The sequence below is a fragment of the Mixophyes fleayi genome, chromosome 6, assembly GCF_038048845.1.
Source record: "Mixophyes fleayi isolate aMixFle1 chromosome 6, aMixFle1.hap1, whole genome shotgun sequence".
Lineage (NCBI taxonomy): Eukaryota > Metazoa > Chordata > Amphibia > Anura > Limnodynastidae > Mixophyes > Mixophyes fleayi.
Window position 1 is genome coordinate 144,781,545 of NC_134407.1, and position 16,642 is coordinate 144,798,186.

Sequence of the window (16,642 nt, forward strand, 5' to 3'; positions counted from 1 at the left end):
ATTACAATGGGTAAGTTCCCTTCTAGGTTAGGTAGAGACAGGATAAATAAAAAATGCCTTCAGACCGTATATAATGCCGCCCCTTCTCTTCCTCTGCATTTTTGAGTAACTTCTCATGCTGTCTCTGAAAATTATAAACATATTGGGCCTGATTCATCAAGGCATGTATCTGCCGATTTTGTGCATATTGTCTGCAAAATCACTCTGTGCATGCCCAGAATCGGAAGATACGCAGCAGCCCTGTCCGCTCTGTCTTCGTATACGTATGCAAAGGACACTTACTAAAGTCTATGATTTCGGGGAGTGAACTGGGCAGGAAAGGGGCATTTTGCCGTAGTTTGCCGCAGCCAAATTCAAGAGCACGTAACCACGTCCGAATCAAGCTCTTATCATCTGAAAGTTACTTGTTTTTGTACCATATCTCTTGCTCCAGCTAAAGGGCTAGTCTAAGTTCTGATCAATAGTGTGACAGTCTCGTATACATGCTATAACATGTGTTTGCAATCATGTGCCACTCTAAAAATGTATTTTATACTCAGTAGACGTTAAGATCATCCTAATAAATGTATTTAATGAAAAATAAATAAAAAAACACTTCCCATTTTCAAAAGCACTTGTATCTTGAGATCTGTGCCTTGATGAATTCGGGAGTACACAAAGCCTAATACCATACGTATAATACTGAACACGGATTGCGTTCACAATTCGTGCCTTGATGAATCAGGCCCATTAAGCGTGGGTGGGATGCTGGCCTGCCATGGCGTATATAGAGGAAAAATAATTAACAGTAATAATTTTATCTTTGCAGTCCGTGCTAGCTCTTACAATGGGATGCACCTAAGCAGTATAGTAGAGAGGGCTACAACAGAACAGATTAGTCACATATGCTGCATAATCAAGAATTTATTCAGTGTCTGAGTGGAGAATGTTTCCCAAATGAGAGTCAATAGAAGAAAAGAGGTCCAAATAATAATGGCTAGTGAAGATAGATGTCCATCCTGCTGCTTTGCAATGTTCTGTTGCTATGTTATTAATTCCCAGAAATACGAAGTGATGTACTAAAAACAACATGGAGTTTATTGCAGTTCACCGCATATAATGATGGTCCGAACAAAAGCATATTGGATATTGCAGTAATTAAAAGAAGACAGTTGAAAATACAGGTTCTGAGGTAATGCAGAAATATATCACAGCCTTTGTGGCAATGCAGGAATATAATAGTTTTTGTGGCAATGCAAGTATATAACATAGTCTTCACTGCCAATGCCCCACAGAGTGAGCAATGATAATCACTGCAGTCCATGCCTGAGGATACTGTGTAGAGCTCTATGAATAGTATGCATCTGCAAAGCCAGATATCAGGAACTAGCAGACTATTTAGTCGCAAAGCCAGTTATCAGGAACCAGTAGACTGCTGAATGTAGAGCCAGCAACTGTTTGATGCAAGGTCAGATTCACACAGGACACAGATACAGGAACCAGGAAGCTAACGAGTAACACCGTCCATGAAAATAAGCGCCGGACAAATGAGAGCTTACAAAGTGCAACCTTCCAAACAGCATTGAAATACACACCTGAACAGCATAGCAGATCTAAGTAAAACAATGCAAAGCAGATGAAAACCTGATAGTACACCCATGGTAATGGATTCATTAAGCTGCAGGTAATGTCATACAGAACCTTGTTGCAGGAGCATACCTAGTCACATATGTATTGTCACCAGGTTGGCCACCATACTAGTCTGGAAAGGGTATATGCCATCTTCCTAATACCAAAGTGTTCACATTTATTTTCAGTTTATGACCATGGAACTCTGACAGGACTTGTTGTCGGAAACAATCACGGACAAACGAGGATCTCGGAAGTTTCGGGTGGAACCATGCCTTGTTTCTATCCCAAAGTCTCAAACACACCAGGGGTTAAATTTATCATACCCCGGTTTTGTGAACTCCTGCGAGTTCGGCGAGTTGACAGCTTAAATTTAAAGCGGCGCTGCCTTGTAAAGGGAAACTTTCCTTTACAAGGCAGAGCCGCTTTAAATTCAAGCTGCGAAGACGCCGAACTCGCGGGAGTTGACAAAACCGGGGTATGATACATTTACCCCCAGGAGTCAGGGTAGCCAGGTTTACTGTGGGTTTAAGAATAGGATTGTTATCAGGGACACTCATGAGAAGGCAGAACGTTCCTAGATAGTGTGTCAGCTTTGATATTTCTGGACCTTAGCTGGTATGTAATCACAAAGTTAAATCTGGGGCCCATTGAGCTTGTCTGGCTGTGAATCTTATTACAGAACTGATGTATTCTAGGTTTTTATAATCAGTGAAAATGATGACTGTGTGATTTGTACCCTACAACCAGTGCCGACATTCTCCCAGAGCCAATTTTACTGCCAAAAGCTCTCTTTTGCCAGATGTTTTGGGTTTTTTTCATAGAGAAGAATGCACAGCGATGGAATTTCAGAGTTTCTGGATCTGCTTGCTAGAGAATTGCTTCACCTTCCACAGCAGGGGATTCTACCTCAACAAAGTTGCGGATCAGGGTGTCTCAAAATTGGAGTGTAAGTAAAGCTTTATTTAGGGATTCAAAAGCTTGCAAGGCTTGAGGGAACCAGGTGGATGGATCTGTGAATTCTTTGTGTGTGCTGTGATTGGTGTTACTATAGAAGAAAATGCTGGTATAAAACTTCTATAGTAGTTAGCGAACCCCAGAAATAGTAGTAGCCTTTAGTTTTGGGCCTTGCCACCTGCTAAGAGACTGCTTAGTGGTTCTTGACAGTCTGATGGAATGATTCAAAGAAATCTGTTCATTCCCTCTGGGTCAGTAGTTCCAGTTAGCGATTCCGCATGTTCCAGTTTGCCCATGGGATGACTCCTATGGTGGAGGAAAACATTCCTAATAACTAAAGTCCCTTTCTTATTGTTGTTTGGTGATAAGTCCGTATTTGATATGCCAAGGACGTGATCTTTATAAACCTTTCTGGAGTGTTAGAATTGTACATTTGATTCCATAGTGGATAATGCAATACTTATTTTAAAGCCCAAGTGAATACACTTTTTTCATGTGTTGTATTGGAGAACACAGCAATGGTGGTTATAGACTCTTACAATGTCCAAAACCCATTTATCTGTGATAGAATGGGTCCATATATCTGCATATTATGTGATTCTTTCCCCTACCAGTGGTAATGGGGACTGATCCTGGCAATTGTCATTTTGAAGTCCTCCTTTTTGTTCTCCTCTCCTTAAGTCTGAATGCTTGAGTGGACTCTTTGGATACAGTAGAAATATTCTGTCTAGTGTATTGTCTTCCTGGTCTATATCTTCTCATGTCTTTGACCACTTCAGATTCAGTTGTTAAAGGTTTATCTCAGACTCAACAAACTCTATGTTGCACTTCACTCTACATCTTCCCTTCCATGGGCTCTATAAGAGTACTGAAGGTACAGTATTCTACTAACCATTAGCTACAAGAGTAATACAGGAATAATATAGCACCCCTAACTTAGGGGTTTACCTAGAGCAGGTGCTTTTCATTTGTTTGGGGTTAGACTCAGGCTCCATCCTGCTGAATATATCTAGCTGCTGCACAGTCACACAATGAGGTCAACAGCCCTCTTTCTTCCAGGAACAGGGAACACTAAGAGCAGTTCTATTCTTGGCTGGTTCTCCAGCTTGGCAACCTATGACCTCTGACGCAGTACACACGCATGTGCAGAACCCCTAAGTCGGAACACTGGGGCGCACAAATTGAATTAACTAGAGAGAGGAAAATATGCAGAAGAAGAGGAGGAGCGCCATTTTATGCAATTTGGGGGTGTTTCGTTTATCATGTCTCTACCTAAACTAGAAGGGAACTTACCCATTGTAATGGCTGCCTTGGAGGATTGAAGAGGAAAAACAGTTTTTTGGCCATTTTGTGTAGATTTTTTTGACATATCAAATTTAAATAAACCAATGGTATTTCTGGAAAATATAAAGTCAGATTTGTGTGGGCATTCTACAGAAAAATGTCTAATATTGATGTTCGAATGTGCCCAGCCCAAAAAGTGTCCAAATAAGCTCAACATGGAGGGGGGTAGCCTCACCAGTGAGCTTGTTAATGCTTATATGTGAATATTTTTATATTTGCATTTGATGATCTTTTAATAAAGCAAATGCTGTTTACAGAAAACTTAATTATATGTATGTTTTTGCCTTATAGGTGGCCTTATTATGTTAAAGTGTTCATTTGGACAAGGGTGAGTGAAAACAACATTACCTTATATTAATTTTTGCAATGCCCATGGATCAACACTTTCAAAAACACTGATCCTCCAAAGAAGGTAGGTCCAGAGAAAGTCTGTTTTATGTGTTTCTTACACTGTTTGTAAGTAGTTTCTGCTGATTTTTATTTTCCTATAATTGTAGGCAGCCATAAACCTTTTTTTTCATGTGGAAGCCACGTGATGCTATCTACATAAAATTGCACACACTGTCATGGAAGTGCATTAGGAAACAGATCATGTAGAAGAGGCATTGTCTTTTAATATTTAATATCAGTAGCAGTCTGTTGTACAGCATTAAACCTAAGTCTACATGGTATGTCCCAAAATCTGGCCTTGCTGTGATCTACTTCATTTATTTTCCCTGTATTCATGCAAGACAAAAAATAGTACGTTATTCACTAATTACAGCACAAATTATATTATGAACACACCATTGTTTAAATTGGTTAGACATGTCATTGATTAAGGAAATTTACTATTGAAAAGTTATGAGAAAATACAGTCAACGTTGATCTTCTTGCTTACTGAAACTGTTATCATTACGGGATCCGGTGCGCAGGGCTGGTCTCCTCTGTCATGCTGTTCCGCGACTGTGATGGCCTTCCAATGGTGTCCGCCATTTTGGATTAAGTGAGTGTGCATGTGCACTACCGTCTTATAATCTTCTCTTCTCCTCCATTGGTCAGTTATCTTTCACTCCCCCTTATCCTTACAGAGGATATATGAAGCACCTGTTCTGGCATTATGGGGCCAGATCTTTATATTCCATTAACCTGCTAGCTGCTGGATCAGTTTGGCTGCTGTATCTCCCTGGGCCTGATTCATTAAGGAAAGTTAAGCAAAAGTAAGCAAGTAAGACAAAGCCATGTTGCATTGGATGGGGAGGTAAATTTAAAATGTGATGGCAGATTTATATTTGGGGTAGGACATGTCCTAGATAATCTTTAAATCTTCAGTGTACAAATAAGCTATCAAGTATTTGTGTGCTACATGAAAAAACAGCCAGTATTTTCCTTATGTGCAAAATAGTAAACTCACTTGCACCCCTTGCATTGCAACATGGTTTTGTCCAAAAAACTTGAGTAAGAAAACTTACTCAATTGTTGCTTAACTTTCTTTAATGAATCAGGCCTCCTGGGGTATTCTGTATCCATTTCTAGTCAGCGATCCTGATATCCAGAGCTATATGTTTCTCAGCTATTCCTAGTATACTGTATACGTTCCTATTCAGCAAATCCTGGTATCCAGCGCTATATGCTTCTCAGCTAATCCTGGTATCGGTGGTAGTCACTTTAACAGCACTGATATGCCAGACACACTTTAAATCAGCTAAATAATACGGACGAGGATAAAAGCGACAAGGTGGATATATCCACTTACCATATAATAGGCTTTTAGTACATCCGGCAGTTTTAATAACCTCCACATAAAAGTGACGTTCCCGAATATCTACAGTCAGAAGTGACATCACTTGTAATGGTCTGAATGAAAATGGCGTTTTTAAAGCGGCAATGGCTAAAGGCCATTATTCTCTTATAATTCTCCTGAATCTCTCTGCTGCATTTGACACTGTTGACCACTCTCTTCTCATACAAACGCTACAATCCCTTGGTCTTCAAGACACTGTCCTATCCTGGTTCTCATCCTACCTATCTAATTGCTCTTTCAGTGTCAATTTCTCAGGATCTACCTCTGTTACGCTTCCTTTATCAGTATGAATTCCACCAGGCTCAGTACTAGGTCCTCTGCTGTTCTCTATCTATACTACTTCTCTTGGAAAACTAATAAGCTCCTTTGTATTTCACTATATTCTCTATGCGGATGATAGACAAATTTATCTATCCTCTTTTGATCTCTCGCCATCTCATGTTTCTGACTGTTTCTTGCCAACTCAGACTCAATCTTTCAAAAACAGAGTTAATCATATTCGCGCCCACAAACAGAAGTTACTTACCTTGGGGTAGCACGGTGGCTAAGTGGTTAGCATTTCTGCCTTACAGCACTAGGGTCATGAGTTCAATTCCCAACCATGACCTGTGAGGAGATTGTATGTTCTCCCTGTATTTGCGTGGGCTTCTTCTGGGGTGCTCCGGTTTCCTCCCACACTCCAAAAACATACTGCTAGTTTAATTGGCTGCTATTAAATTGACCCTAGTCTGTCTGTGTGTGTATGTTAGGGAATTTAGACTGTAAGCCCCAATGGGCAGGGACTGGTGTGAGTGAGTTTTCTGTACAGCGCTACGGAATTAGTGGCGCTATATAAATAAATGATGATGATGATGTGTCGTGTTCCTTACTGGTCTTCCCAAAATCAGACTCAAGACACTCTGTCAGTCTCTACATTCGCTGCCTGACTTTTACATACTCCCAATATAAAAATTTTCTACTAACTTACAAGGCTGTCAACAAAATTGCACCAGCATGCATCTCCTCACTTGTCTCAAAATATCTCCCAACTCAACAACTCCGTTTTGCACAAGATCTGCGTCTCTCATCCACTCTCATTACATCCTCACTTTCCCGTTTCCAGGATTTTTTTTGCACTGCACCCACTCTGTGGAATTCTGTTCCTTGCACAATAAGATCTTTCTCAGGTCTACATACCTTCAAGCGTTCTTTTGAAAACCCACCTGTGACAGGATGAACCTCGTATGCCACCCTGTGTGTACCCCCTTGCTGGTCACCTGGCTGGCACACCTGACCTCTTGCCTTCAGATTAGGGTTGTTGTGGATGGTTGCCCCTGACCTATCACACTGGCCAGAGCTGCAGGTAGCAGGCAGAGCGTTTTTACTGGGTCCATGGTTCCAACTTCATAACAGCCGGATAACGAATTAGGTTTGGTCTAATCTGCAGGTCACAGAAATTACAGCAGGTAAGTAGACGTCAAAGCAGGATATTGAAGCAGTAATGTTTTATTGGCTCAAATATTCTAATAAGGACAGTTACACACTAGTTTGTGATACTAGGGATCTCAGACGGTACAGATGGAATAATGATACATTACATGGTCAAACTGCAGTTTTTAGACAGCTTTACACAGTTTCCCTGGCAGGATGTAATCCAGCCTTCTGCCTCGCTTATCAATCCAGGTGGTTCATGCAGCCGGCCCATAAATCAGCTTGGAGGGATTTAACACCTTTTTACATTGCTGCTAGCAGCACCACTCCGTCTGAGGTATTCTATTGAATGTTTACTATCAGGATATAACATTTCTCTAATCTTGCTTTGAACGCAATTTAACTTGCAAAATTCACATTCATCTGCGATCACTTGCATAGGGAGTCTGCCGGCAAGTATAATTACCTCCTCCTATCTTAGAAGCTCAACACACGTTTTGGTCACTCATCGATGAAAAGATCTAATTAACATGAGATTACCTGTCTGCAGACAGTTGCAAAACCCAAACATGACAAACTGTCTCAGAAGTCTATACATTTCCATACAAAACACATACCTATATAAAAAGATAAGTACATTTGCAATGATATACAGAGGTGCACTGCACCCCTAATTAAAATAAATATCTACAATAAGTAATTTGTACGTGATCCATCATCATCATCATCATCATCATTTATTTATATAGTGCCAACATATTCCGTAGCGCTTTACAATTGGGGACAAACGTAATAAGCTAATAAACAAACTGGGTAAAACAGACAAAGAGGTGAGAAGGCCCTGCTCGCAAGCTTACAATCTATGGGACAATGGGAGATTGACACATGAGGTTAAGTATACATTTTGCATCTTGGTCCAGCCAGACTGCAAAGGTAAGGTGACTCATAAGCTAAATGATCCTGTCACACAACAATGTTGGTCCGGGGGTAGTTGTCTTGTGTGAAATTGTGTAACAGGCTAAAGGTAGTGAGGTTAAGATGGTGGTTGAGGAATATAAGCTTGTCTGAATAGGTAGGTTTTCAGAGAACGCTTGAAAGTTTGTAGAACAGAGGAGAGTCTTATTGTGTGAGGGAGAGAGTTCCATAGAGTGGGTGCAGCCCGAAAAAAGTCCTGTAACCGGGAATGGGAGGATGTAATGAGGGTGGATGAGAGACGCAGATCTTTTGCAGAACGGAGTTGCCGAGTTGGGAGATATTTTGAGACAAGAGAGGAGATGTATGTTGGTGCAGCTTTGTTGATGGCCTTGTAGGTTAGTAAAAGTATTTTATATTGGATTCGGTAGAAGACAGGCAGCCAGTGTAGAGACATACAGAGTGATTCAACAGAGGAATAGCTATTTGCAAGGAAAATCAGTCTTGCCGAAGCATGCAAAATAGATTTTAGGGGTTTGAGTCTGTTTTTGGGAAGACCAGTAAGGAGGGAATTGCAATAGTCAATGCGGGAGATGATTAGTGCATGAATTAAGGTTTTAGCAGTGTCTTGTGTGAGATATGTGCGGATTCTGGAAATGTTCTTTAGATGTATGTAACATGATTTAGATATAGAGTCAATGTGGGGAACAAAGGATAGGCGTGAATCAAGGATTACACCTAGGCAGCGAGCTTGTGGGGTGGGATTTATGGTCATGTTATCAACAGAGATAGAAATGTCAGGTATGCTCTTGTTGGCGGGTGGGAATATTATTAACTCTGTTTTAGAAAGATTAAGTTTGAGTTGATGAGAGGACATCCAAGATGAAATGGCAGAAAGACAGTCAGTTACACGGGACAACACAGATGTCGAGATATCAGGAGAGGATAGATAGATTTGGGTATCATCCGCATAGAGATGATACTGAAAGCCAAAGGAACTTATTAGATTTCCAAGAGAAGCGGTATAGATAGAGAACAGCAGAGGACCTAGCACCGAGCCTTGTGGTACTCCAACTGATAGGGGAAGCGGAGCAGAGGTGGCTCCAGAGAAATTAACAGTGAAAGAGCGATTAGAGAGGTAAGATGAGAACCAGGATAGAACTGTGTCTTGAAGACCTAGGGATTGCAGCATTTGTATGAGAAGAGAGTGGTCAACGGTGTCAAATGCAGCCGAGAGATCAAGGAGAATTAGGAGAGAGTAATGGCGTTCAGTCTTAGCAGTGATCAGATCATTAACAACCTTGGTCAGCGCAGTCTCTGTGGAGTGTTGAGAACGAAAGCCAGACTGAAGAGGATCCAACAGGTTGTTTGCGGAAAGAAAACGTGTGAGGCGAGTGTAGGCAAGTCTCTCTAGAAGCTTGGAGGGGCAAGGGAGCTGAGAGATGGGACGGTAATTTGAGAGAGAGTTTGGGTCGGAGTTTTGTTTTTTTAGAATAGGAGTAATCACTGCATGCTTGTATAGTGATGGAAAGATGCCAGTAGAGAGTGAGAGATTACAGATTTGAGTTAGAGGTGAAATGAGCACAGAAGACAGGGATCTACCAATTTGCGAGGGAATAGGATCAAGAGGACAGGAGGTAGAGTAGGAAGATAAGAAGAGGGTAGAAATTTCCTCTTCATTTGTGGGGTCAAATGAAGAAAGGGTGTCAGAGGGTAGTGGGAAGGAAATGAGCTGATGGCTTGTTGAGGAAGAGGATACCATTTCTAGTCTGATCTTGTCAATCTTGTCCTTGAAGTAGGAAGCAAGATCCTGAGCACTGATAGTAGATGGAGGGTTCGGGGTGGGAGGATTGAGAAGATGATTAAATGTATTGAAAAGGCGTTTGGGGTTAGAAGCCTGAGCATAGATAAGAGATTGAAAGTATGTTTGTTTTGCAGTGTCCAGAGCATTTCGATAGGAGTGGTAGACAGAAGTATATGTGAAGAAGTCATTAGAGCTTCGAGATTTACGCCAGTGACGTTCTGCTTTACGGGACAGTTTTTGAAGATTTCGTGTTGCTTTGGTGTGCCACGGTTGACATCGAAGTCGACGTGTAGTATGAAGTGTCGCTGGAGCCACTTGATCAAGGGCCGTTGCTAAGGTTAGGTGAAAATGAGGTACTGCCATCTCAGGGGATGAGAATGTAGAGATAGGGGAGAGAAGGTGTTGGAGAGAGGTGGAAAATTGTTGAAGATTAATAGAATTAAGATTTCTACGAGTATGAGGAGGCTTGGTTGAGTTAGACAGTAGAGAGGTTAGAGCAGTGGGGATGAGAGCTTAGCTGATAAGGTGATGATCCGAGAGGGGGAAGGGTGTATTAATAAAATTAGAAACTGAGCATAGTCTAGAGAAAACAAGATCAAGGCAGTGGCCATCCTTATGAGTAGATGATTCAATCCACTGGGAGAGGTCAAGTGAGGATGTTAGAGAGAGTAGTTTGGAAGCAGCTTTGGAAGGTGGGTTATCAATGGGGATGTTGAAGTCACCCATGATGATGGTGGGGATATCTGAAGATAAGAAGTGAGGGAGCCATGCAGAGAAATCCTCAATAAATTGTTGGTGTGCTCCAGGGGGACGATAGATCACCGCAACACGTAGGGAGAATGGATTAAAAATGCGAATAGCATGTACTTCAAAAGATGTGAACGTGAGTGATGGGACACTTGGTAGAACTGTGTATGTGCACTGTGGGGAGAGAAGTAGTCCAACCCCACCTCCTTGTCTGCCTTCAGGTCTGGAGGTGTGGGTGAGATGGAGGCCACCATGTGAAAGTGCTGCAGGTGAGGCAGTGTCTGATTGCATGAGCCATGTTTCTGTTATTGCCAGAAGGTTGAGGTTTTTTGAGAGGAAGAGATCATGAACGGAGGTAAGTTTGTTACAAACAGAGCGTGCATTCCAAAGGGCACATTTAAAGGACTTGGGAAGAGAGGGGAGACAGGTGATGTGTTTGAGGTTTGCTATAGCACGGTAGTGTTCTGATGTATGTGTGTGTGAGGAGTGTGGGGGACCTGGATTAGGTGATATATCACCAGCTAATAGAAGCAGAGTGAGCGAAAGATAGGCAAGGGGATTGTAAGATGTGTGGCCTTTTATTTTCTGGCGACAGGTGGAGGCTGTACTTGTTAGAGATAATAAATAGGATAACAGTTCATGGGTGTTAAATAGAGGTGAGTAGAGTAATGCAGGTGCAATATGAACAAATTTGTGTGTTGGTGGAGGGGTGAAAGATGACAGAGTCCTAAAGATCATGCCATGAAATGAGACTCAGAAAAGCAATTTGTGAAACATTGTGATAAAAGGGGTAAAAGCAAAAAGCAAGGGTATTTTAAGAATTACCTCTTAGCAGTCTTCCATATAAATAGACAAGTAGTGCAGAAATAGGCTGTGGCAGATGCAGCTTATTGCTGGGAGTAAAATCAAGTCAAATGTAGTCCAATGTTTGGCCAACTGTGTTGTCTAACTGTGCATTTTCGTCCACTTTGTGAGAAAATCCCACTTCGTGTAGAAATCACACACGTCTAACCCCACATACGTCTCCCCATAGAATCCAGCCACACCACCTCTTCAGAAATCCTTATAGTATTCCTCAACCACCCTCTTAACCTCACAAGGTCACCCTATTACCACCTTTTACACAATTCACACAAGACAACAACCCTCTGACCCCAGACCAGCATTGCTGTGTGACTGGATCGCATAGCATACAAATCAAATTGCATGTTCTAGCTAGATTAACTCTATATGAGTCCATTAGTGAACCGTTACTGGTCTCCCCTGAGTCTTTTTGGTTGTGTGATCTCTTCTGACATACTAGCAAGAAGGCTCCAGCCTTTATTTTTTCAGATGGACTTTTTTTTTAGGTGCATTTACTCTAGGCAGCTTCTTTATATGTCCACAGTCATAAGCTAATGTAAATAAAACATCAAATTGTACAGTTGTGACATTTTGAAATTGGGCCCAAATGTCCCTTTATTCTCGTGACATATTTGAGACATAAGTGGGGCCCTGGCAAGCCGTATTTTAGAAAACAAGATGACACTATGTAGTTAAGGTCCAATATGCAATTATGTTCAAAAAGTAAATGACTACCTTGAGGTTATGTTTTTACTATTGCTGACATTTGCATTCTTATTGCGGATAGCCAGCTGGCAAAATGTTGTTAAAAGCATCTGTACGGATAATACATCAAAAAGTGGAAAAACGTGAGCACCAGTTTATGCACTTGCTGATTGCAGAATTAATTGTGCTGTTTTTTTTGTAAATTACAATATCAATTTCTACCTGCGATCACTTGCTTCATTGATAGTCATAGTTCATGTGGCTTATTCAGAACACTAGAGGGCAGCATTGATCTGAACAGAACTTAATTTTGGTTTTTATTGTGCAAGTCTGAACAATTCATGGTATAGTACTTATTCCATTATTTTTCCCCTTATTTTTTTACAAGTATAAGAAAAGAGAAAGGAGCTGGTCACATAGCTAAAAACGTTATCACTTCTGGAACAAATAGTATGAAGTTTTTTTTATCTTCTGTTAGATTAGAGAACCCTAAAAACTCATACCCTGAATCAAAAGGAAAAGTGTGAGGAAGAAAAAGATAAAAAATACATTGGTCTGGAAGGGACATAGGTGGGTTATAGAAGGCAGTGACCCTCCGAGATTCACTCCTGTTGGTGATAAACAAGAAGGTGGAGATACATTGAGGCAAACAATAGACACTGCAGGGCTGGCAAAACATTGTCTGGTATGATAAATCCCACTTCTTGCCATTACAGGCCAATGGGATGACCAGGATTTGGTGAAAAACGTATGACTTTATGGTTTCATCCTGACAGATACCAACAATGTAATCATATGGTGTCATTTTAGAACACAACTAAACCCCAAATTTGAATTTTCAGATAAAAAATAAGATACATTGCTAATCTGAAATCCTACTGCAGCTCTGTTAAAATGTATTATCTTCTAACTCCATTAAAGACAGAAACTCTTATGTTAAGAACAATTTCCTAATGGGATCTGATACAGGTAAAAAAGCTGAAAATACAGTGATTTAAACTGCTCAGACATCACTGGCCCTGTCCAGGAGTGTAACACCTGAGACCTGTGTTCCTTTGAGCAAGCCTGGTGGTTAGTGCATGCACTGTGAAGCCCTGTTTGGGCTTTCAGTTCTGGTACTGAAAGAACAACAGGGGCTTCACTATGAATAGCACTCGTGTGGGCTGCTCATCCACCATTGTGTGCCCATGTTTATGTCCAAACGGCATTACTGGGCATATTTAGCTACAAATAAATAGTCCATGTATTCAAAGTGTATTATGCAGTCTTTGATATATATTAAGCTCAAAAAATGGTTTTACCATCGGGGTGTATTTCTGGGGCATACATTGGGTCCCATGATAGGTATAGACTGAATGTCATAGTATATCTGAACATGTTTGCTGGTCAGGTGTATAACTCCTGGCAGCACTGTATCCGTTTGTGAATGAGATTTTTCAGCAAAATCCATTCCACAAGGCCAAGAAATTCCTGGGGTGGTTCAGGAAACATGGCAGTAAATTCAGCTTGATTCAGTGGACTTCCCAGTCACCAGACATCAATCCAGGTGAGCATCTGTAGAATGAGATAGAACAAGGGATTCTGAGTATTGATCAATCACTATTAGGCCCTGTACACCCCAAATTTTGAAAATCAATGCCTGTTAAAAGAGTAGATGAAACCTTGTACTTTGTCCTCACTTTTAACAGAACCATCAAATCATGTTTCATTTATGTTCTTAAAGCCTCCCTGCAGCATACTGTAATATACACTTAATGAGCACTCCCAGAAAGCTTCTTTATAGTCAGCTGAGCACTCATAAACACTGCAGGCAATTTTAAAATTAACGCAAAGTGAATGCTTGTCAGAAGTAATGTATGTATGGGTCCATTCACTTATTACACTGGTCAACTCTCATTTTTTTGCCAATCATAATAGAGTGATTTTGGGGTAACTAGTGCTGATTTTGAATATGACATTGGTTTTGCTAGCTTGCCTTTACTTTTTTACATAATTGGTACCTCATTGAAAAACATAAAAACGCAAAAAATGTAATGGACAAGCAGAGCCTACTTCCAAATCGCACTGATATTGTCTCAAATCATACAAAAGTAAACACATGAAATACAAAATGGCATTTTATTCGATATGATAACAGATAAACATAGTAAGCTGATCTGAATAATTACAATTAATGTACAGTAAAACGCTATTTGTATGAATTTGTTTTATGTGGCTTATCAGGACAATCACGTTGGAGGCTCCAGCAATAATCAGCCATTATGTGTCTATCCCATCTGCCTTGATACCTTTCCTCCATTACCATTGTATGTTGATAAAACGTTTTCCCTTGTTCCTCACTAAAATCACCAAGTGCATGCGGAAATCTGGGTAAGTGGCTATGGAGAAAATGTATCTTTATGCTTATATTGGTAACCAAATTTTTAAAGCTTGAGAACATGTTTTGCACCAGTTTTTCACAATTGTCTGCTTTGTGGTTACAAAGTTCTTGACAACTGAGACATAACTTCACCAGGCAGAAGCTTCAACACCATTCATGCGTTTTGTGAAATTAGAATCCTTGATAAGTTTTCGAATTTGGGGCCATTAATGATTCCAGCTTTTAATTTTTCCATACTAAGTCCAGGGAAAGATCTACAAATGTATTTTAAGCAATTGTCCTCTTTGTTCAAGGCCTTAACAAATTGTTTCATTAGTCCCAGCTTGATATGGAGTGGTGGGAGAATGATTTTTTCCCTGTCAACCAATGGCTCGTTAATGATGTTTGCTGCACCTACAGTCATGTTTTCTCTTGAAAGCCATGTCACTTTAATAATCTTGCTTCGCCATACTATCCCACAAGCTTATGAAACAAGGGTACTTTGTATGCTCACTTTGCTGCCCAATCACTGACCAATTACTTATATACTGACAGGGGATATTCTAGAATGATCGTGAAGTGAACACCTAGAATGTTTGCGTGTCTCACCTTGTATAATGTTCTGGTAGATTCCCATATGCATGTGTTATGGCTAAATTCCCTATTAATTGAGGATATCCATTATCTCAAAAACCATAGCCAATTCAAAAAAAATACTTTCATTTTTTAATTTAACAACCGCAAGATACCCTAAAGTTGTTCAAATATCCTTAGGAACTAAAAAAAAAAATTGGGAGGGGCTCTGTGGTATTTTTCGCATACCTGTCATCCAAGAGTGTTTACTGTGTTTTGTTGAGAAGCTTCATATGCGCTTGAATGCTGCAATGTGATGCTCCTCTATATGAAGCAGTGGAGTTCACATGGGCCATCCCTCACTACTTGCTGTTTATTAGTTAGTACTTGTTAAACTGGCCATTTAGTGTATTTATGTTTGTTTGTCATGTTTACAGCAGTTTACCTTTGTCATTATTTTCCAGGCTCCCAGGTTTCGCTCATTCATGGAAATTGTATCAAACACCAACATAACCAAAGACGTCATACAGCTGCATCATTATCATTATTCATTGCAAAATAATTTATGCATAACAAACAAAACAGCATAAACATACAGTACACACAATAAAAGTGTAGTTAATAAAGTTAATATGCAGGTGTACACTGTTAATGTACACTTGAAATTTCAAAGTGAATTATTATTATTTATTTATAAGGCACCACAAATTCTGTAGCTCTGGAGACAGAATTAAATAGATGAGGTAGTACATATAAGTAGCACAGATGAATGTGAGTAACACTATGGGAACTCGCACAGAGTGCAGCAAAAGACGTAACCAGGACATACGAGGAAGTCAGACAGTAGACAGACATGGGACAATAGGTTGAGAAGACCCTGTCCGCGAGGGCTGACATTCTAAAGGTAGAGGTGGTGAGAGCCAGTAGGACCAACTGGGAGCATATGGAGATGGCAGGCAAGGAAGACTAATTGATGGATAAGATGGTCTGGAGATGGTAGGATAGGTGAGCTTTGAGAGAGTGTTTGCAGGCTGGGGGAGACTCGAGTGAGGCTAGGTAGGAGTTCCAAAGACTCATCATCATCAACATTTATTTATATAGCGCCAGCAAATTCCGTAGCGCTTTACAATTGGGAACAAACATTGATAAGACAATACTCGGCAATATATACAGATAGAGAGGTAAGAGAACCCTGCTCGAAAGCTTACAATCAAGAATGGGGGCAGTATGGCAGAAGTGTTGGAGGCGAGCATGGGAGGAGGTAATGAGAGGTGAATTGAGGCAGAGCTGAGTGACTGGGTAGTGTTAGGGACAGCAAGTAACTGCTGTTTTCATTTTGGCTGCTGCAGTGTTGTCAGGCTGGGCATGATTGCATGAACTCCACTCACCTTGTCACGAATTCAGAGTCAGAAGGAACCTTGAGCTCTGCTTGGCTAGACACTACCCACAAAGAGGTACAGAGTCTAATGGAGAGAGAGGTATTCACCAGGGATCCTCGCCAGGGAATATGGACTCTAGTGGGTGACAAGCGAGACCAGGTGGAGAGCCCCAAAACTAAGGCTGGTGGGATAAAAGTATTTGGCAGCAGTTGTATACA

At 40.7% G+C, this 16,642-nt stretch overlaps 1 long non-coding RNA gene across 1 annotated transcript; it reads left to right on the forward strand.

The window, feature by feature from the left end:
- The first annotated feature begins 4,215 nt into the window (after positions 1–4,215).
- Positions 4,216–14,476, forward strand: LOC142160419 (uncharacterized). Its single transcript, XR_012693211.1, has 4 exons — positions 4,216–4,321; positions 4,407–4,516; positions 12,515–12,563; positions 14,337–14,476. It is a non-coding gene; the product is annotated as an uncharacterized LOC142160419 (long non-coding RNA).
- Positions 14,477–16,642: the final 2,166 nt, after the last annotated feature.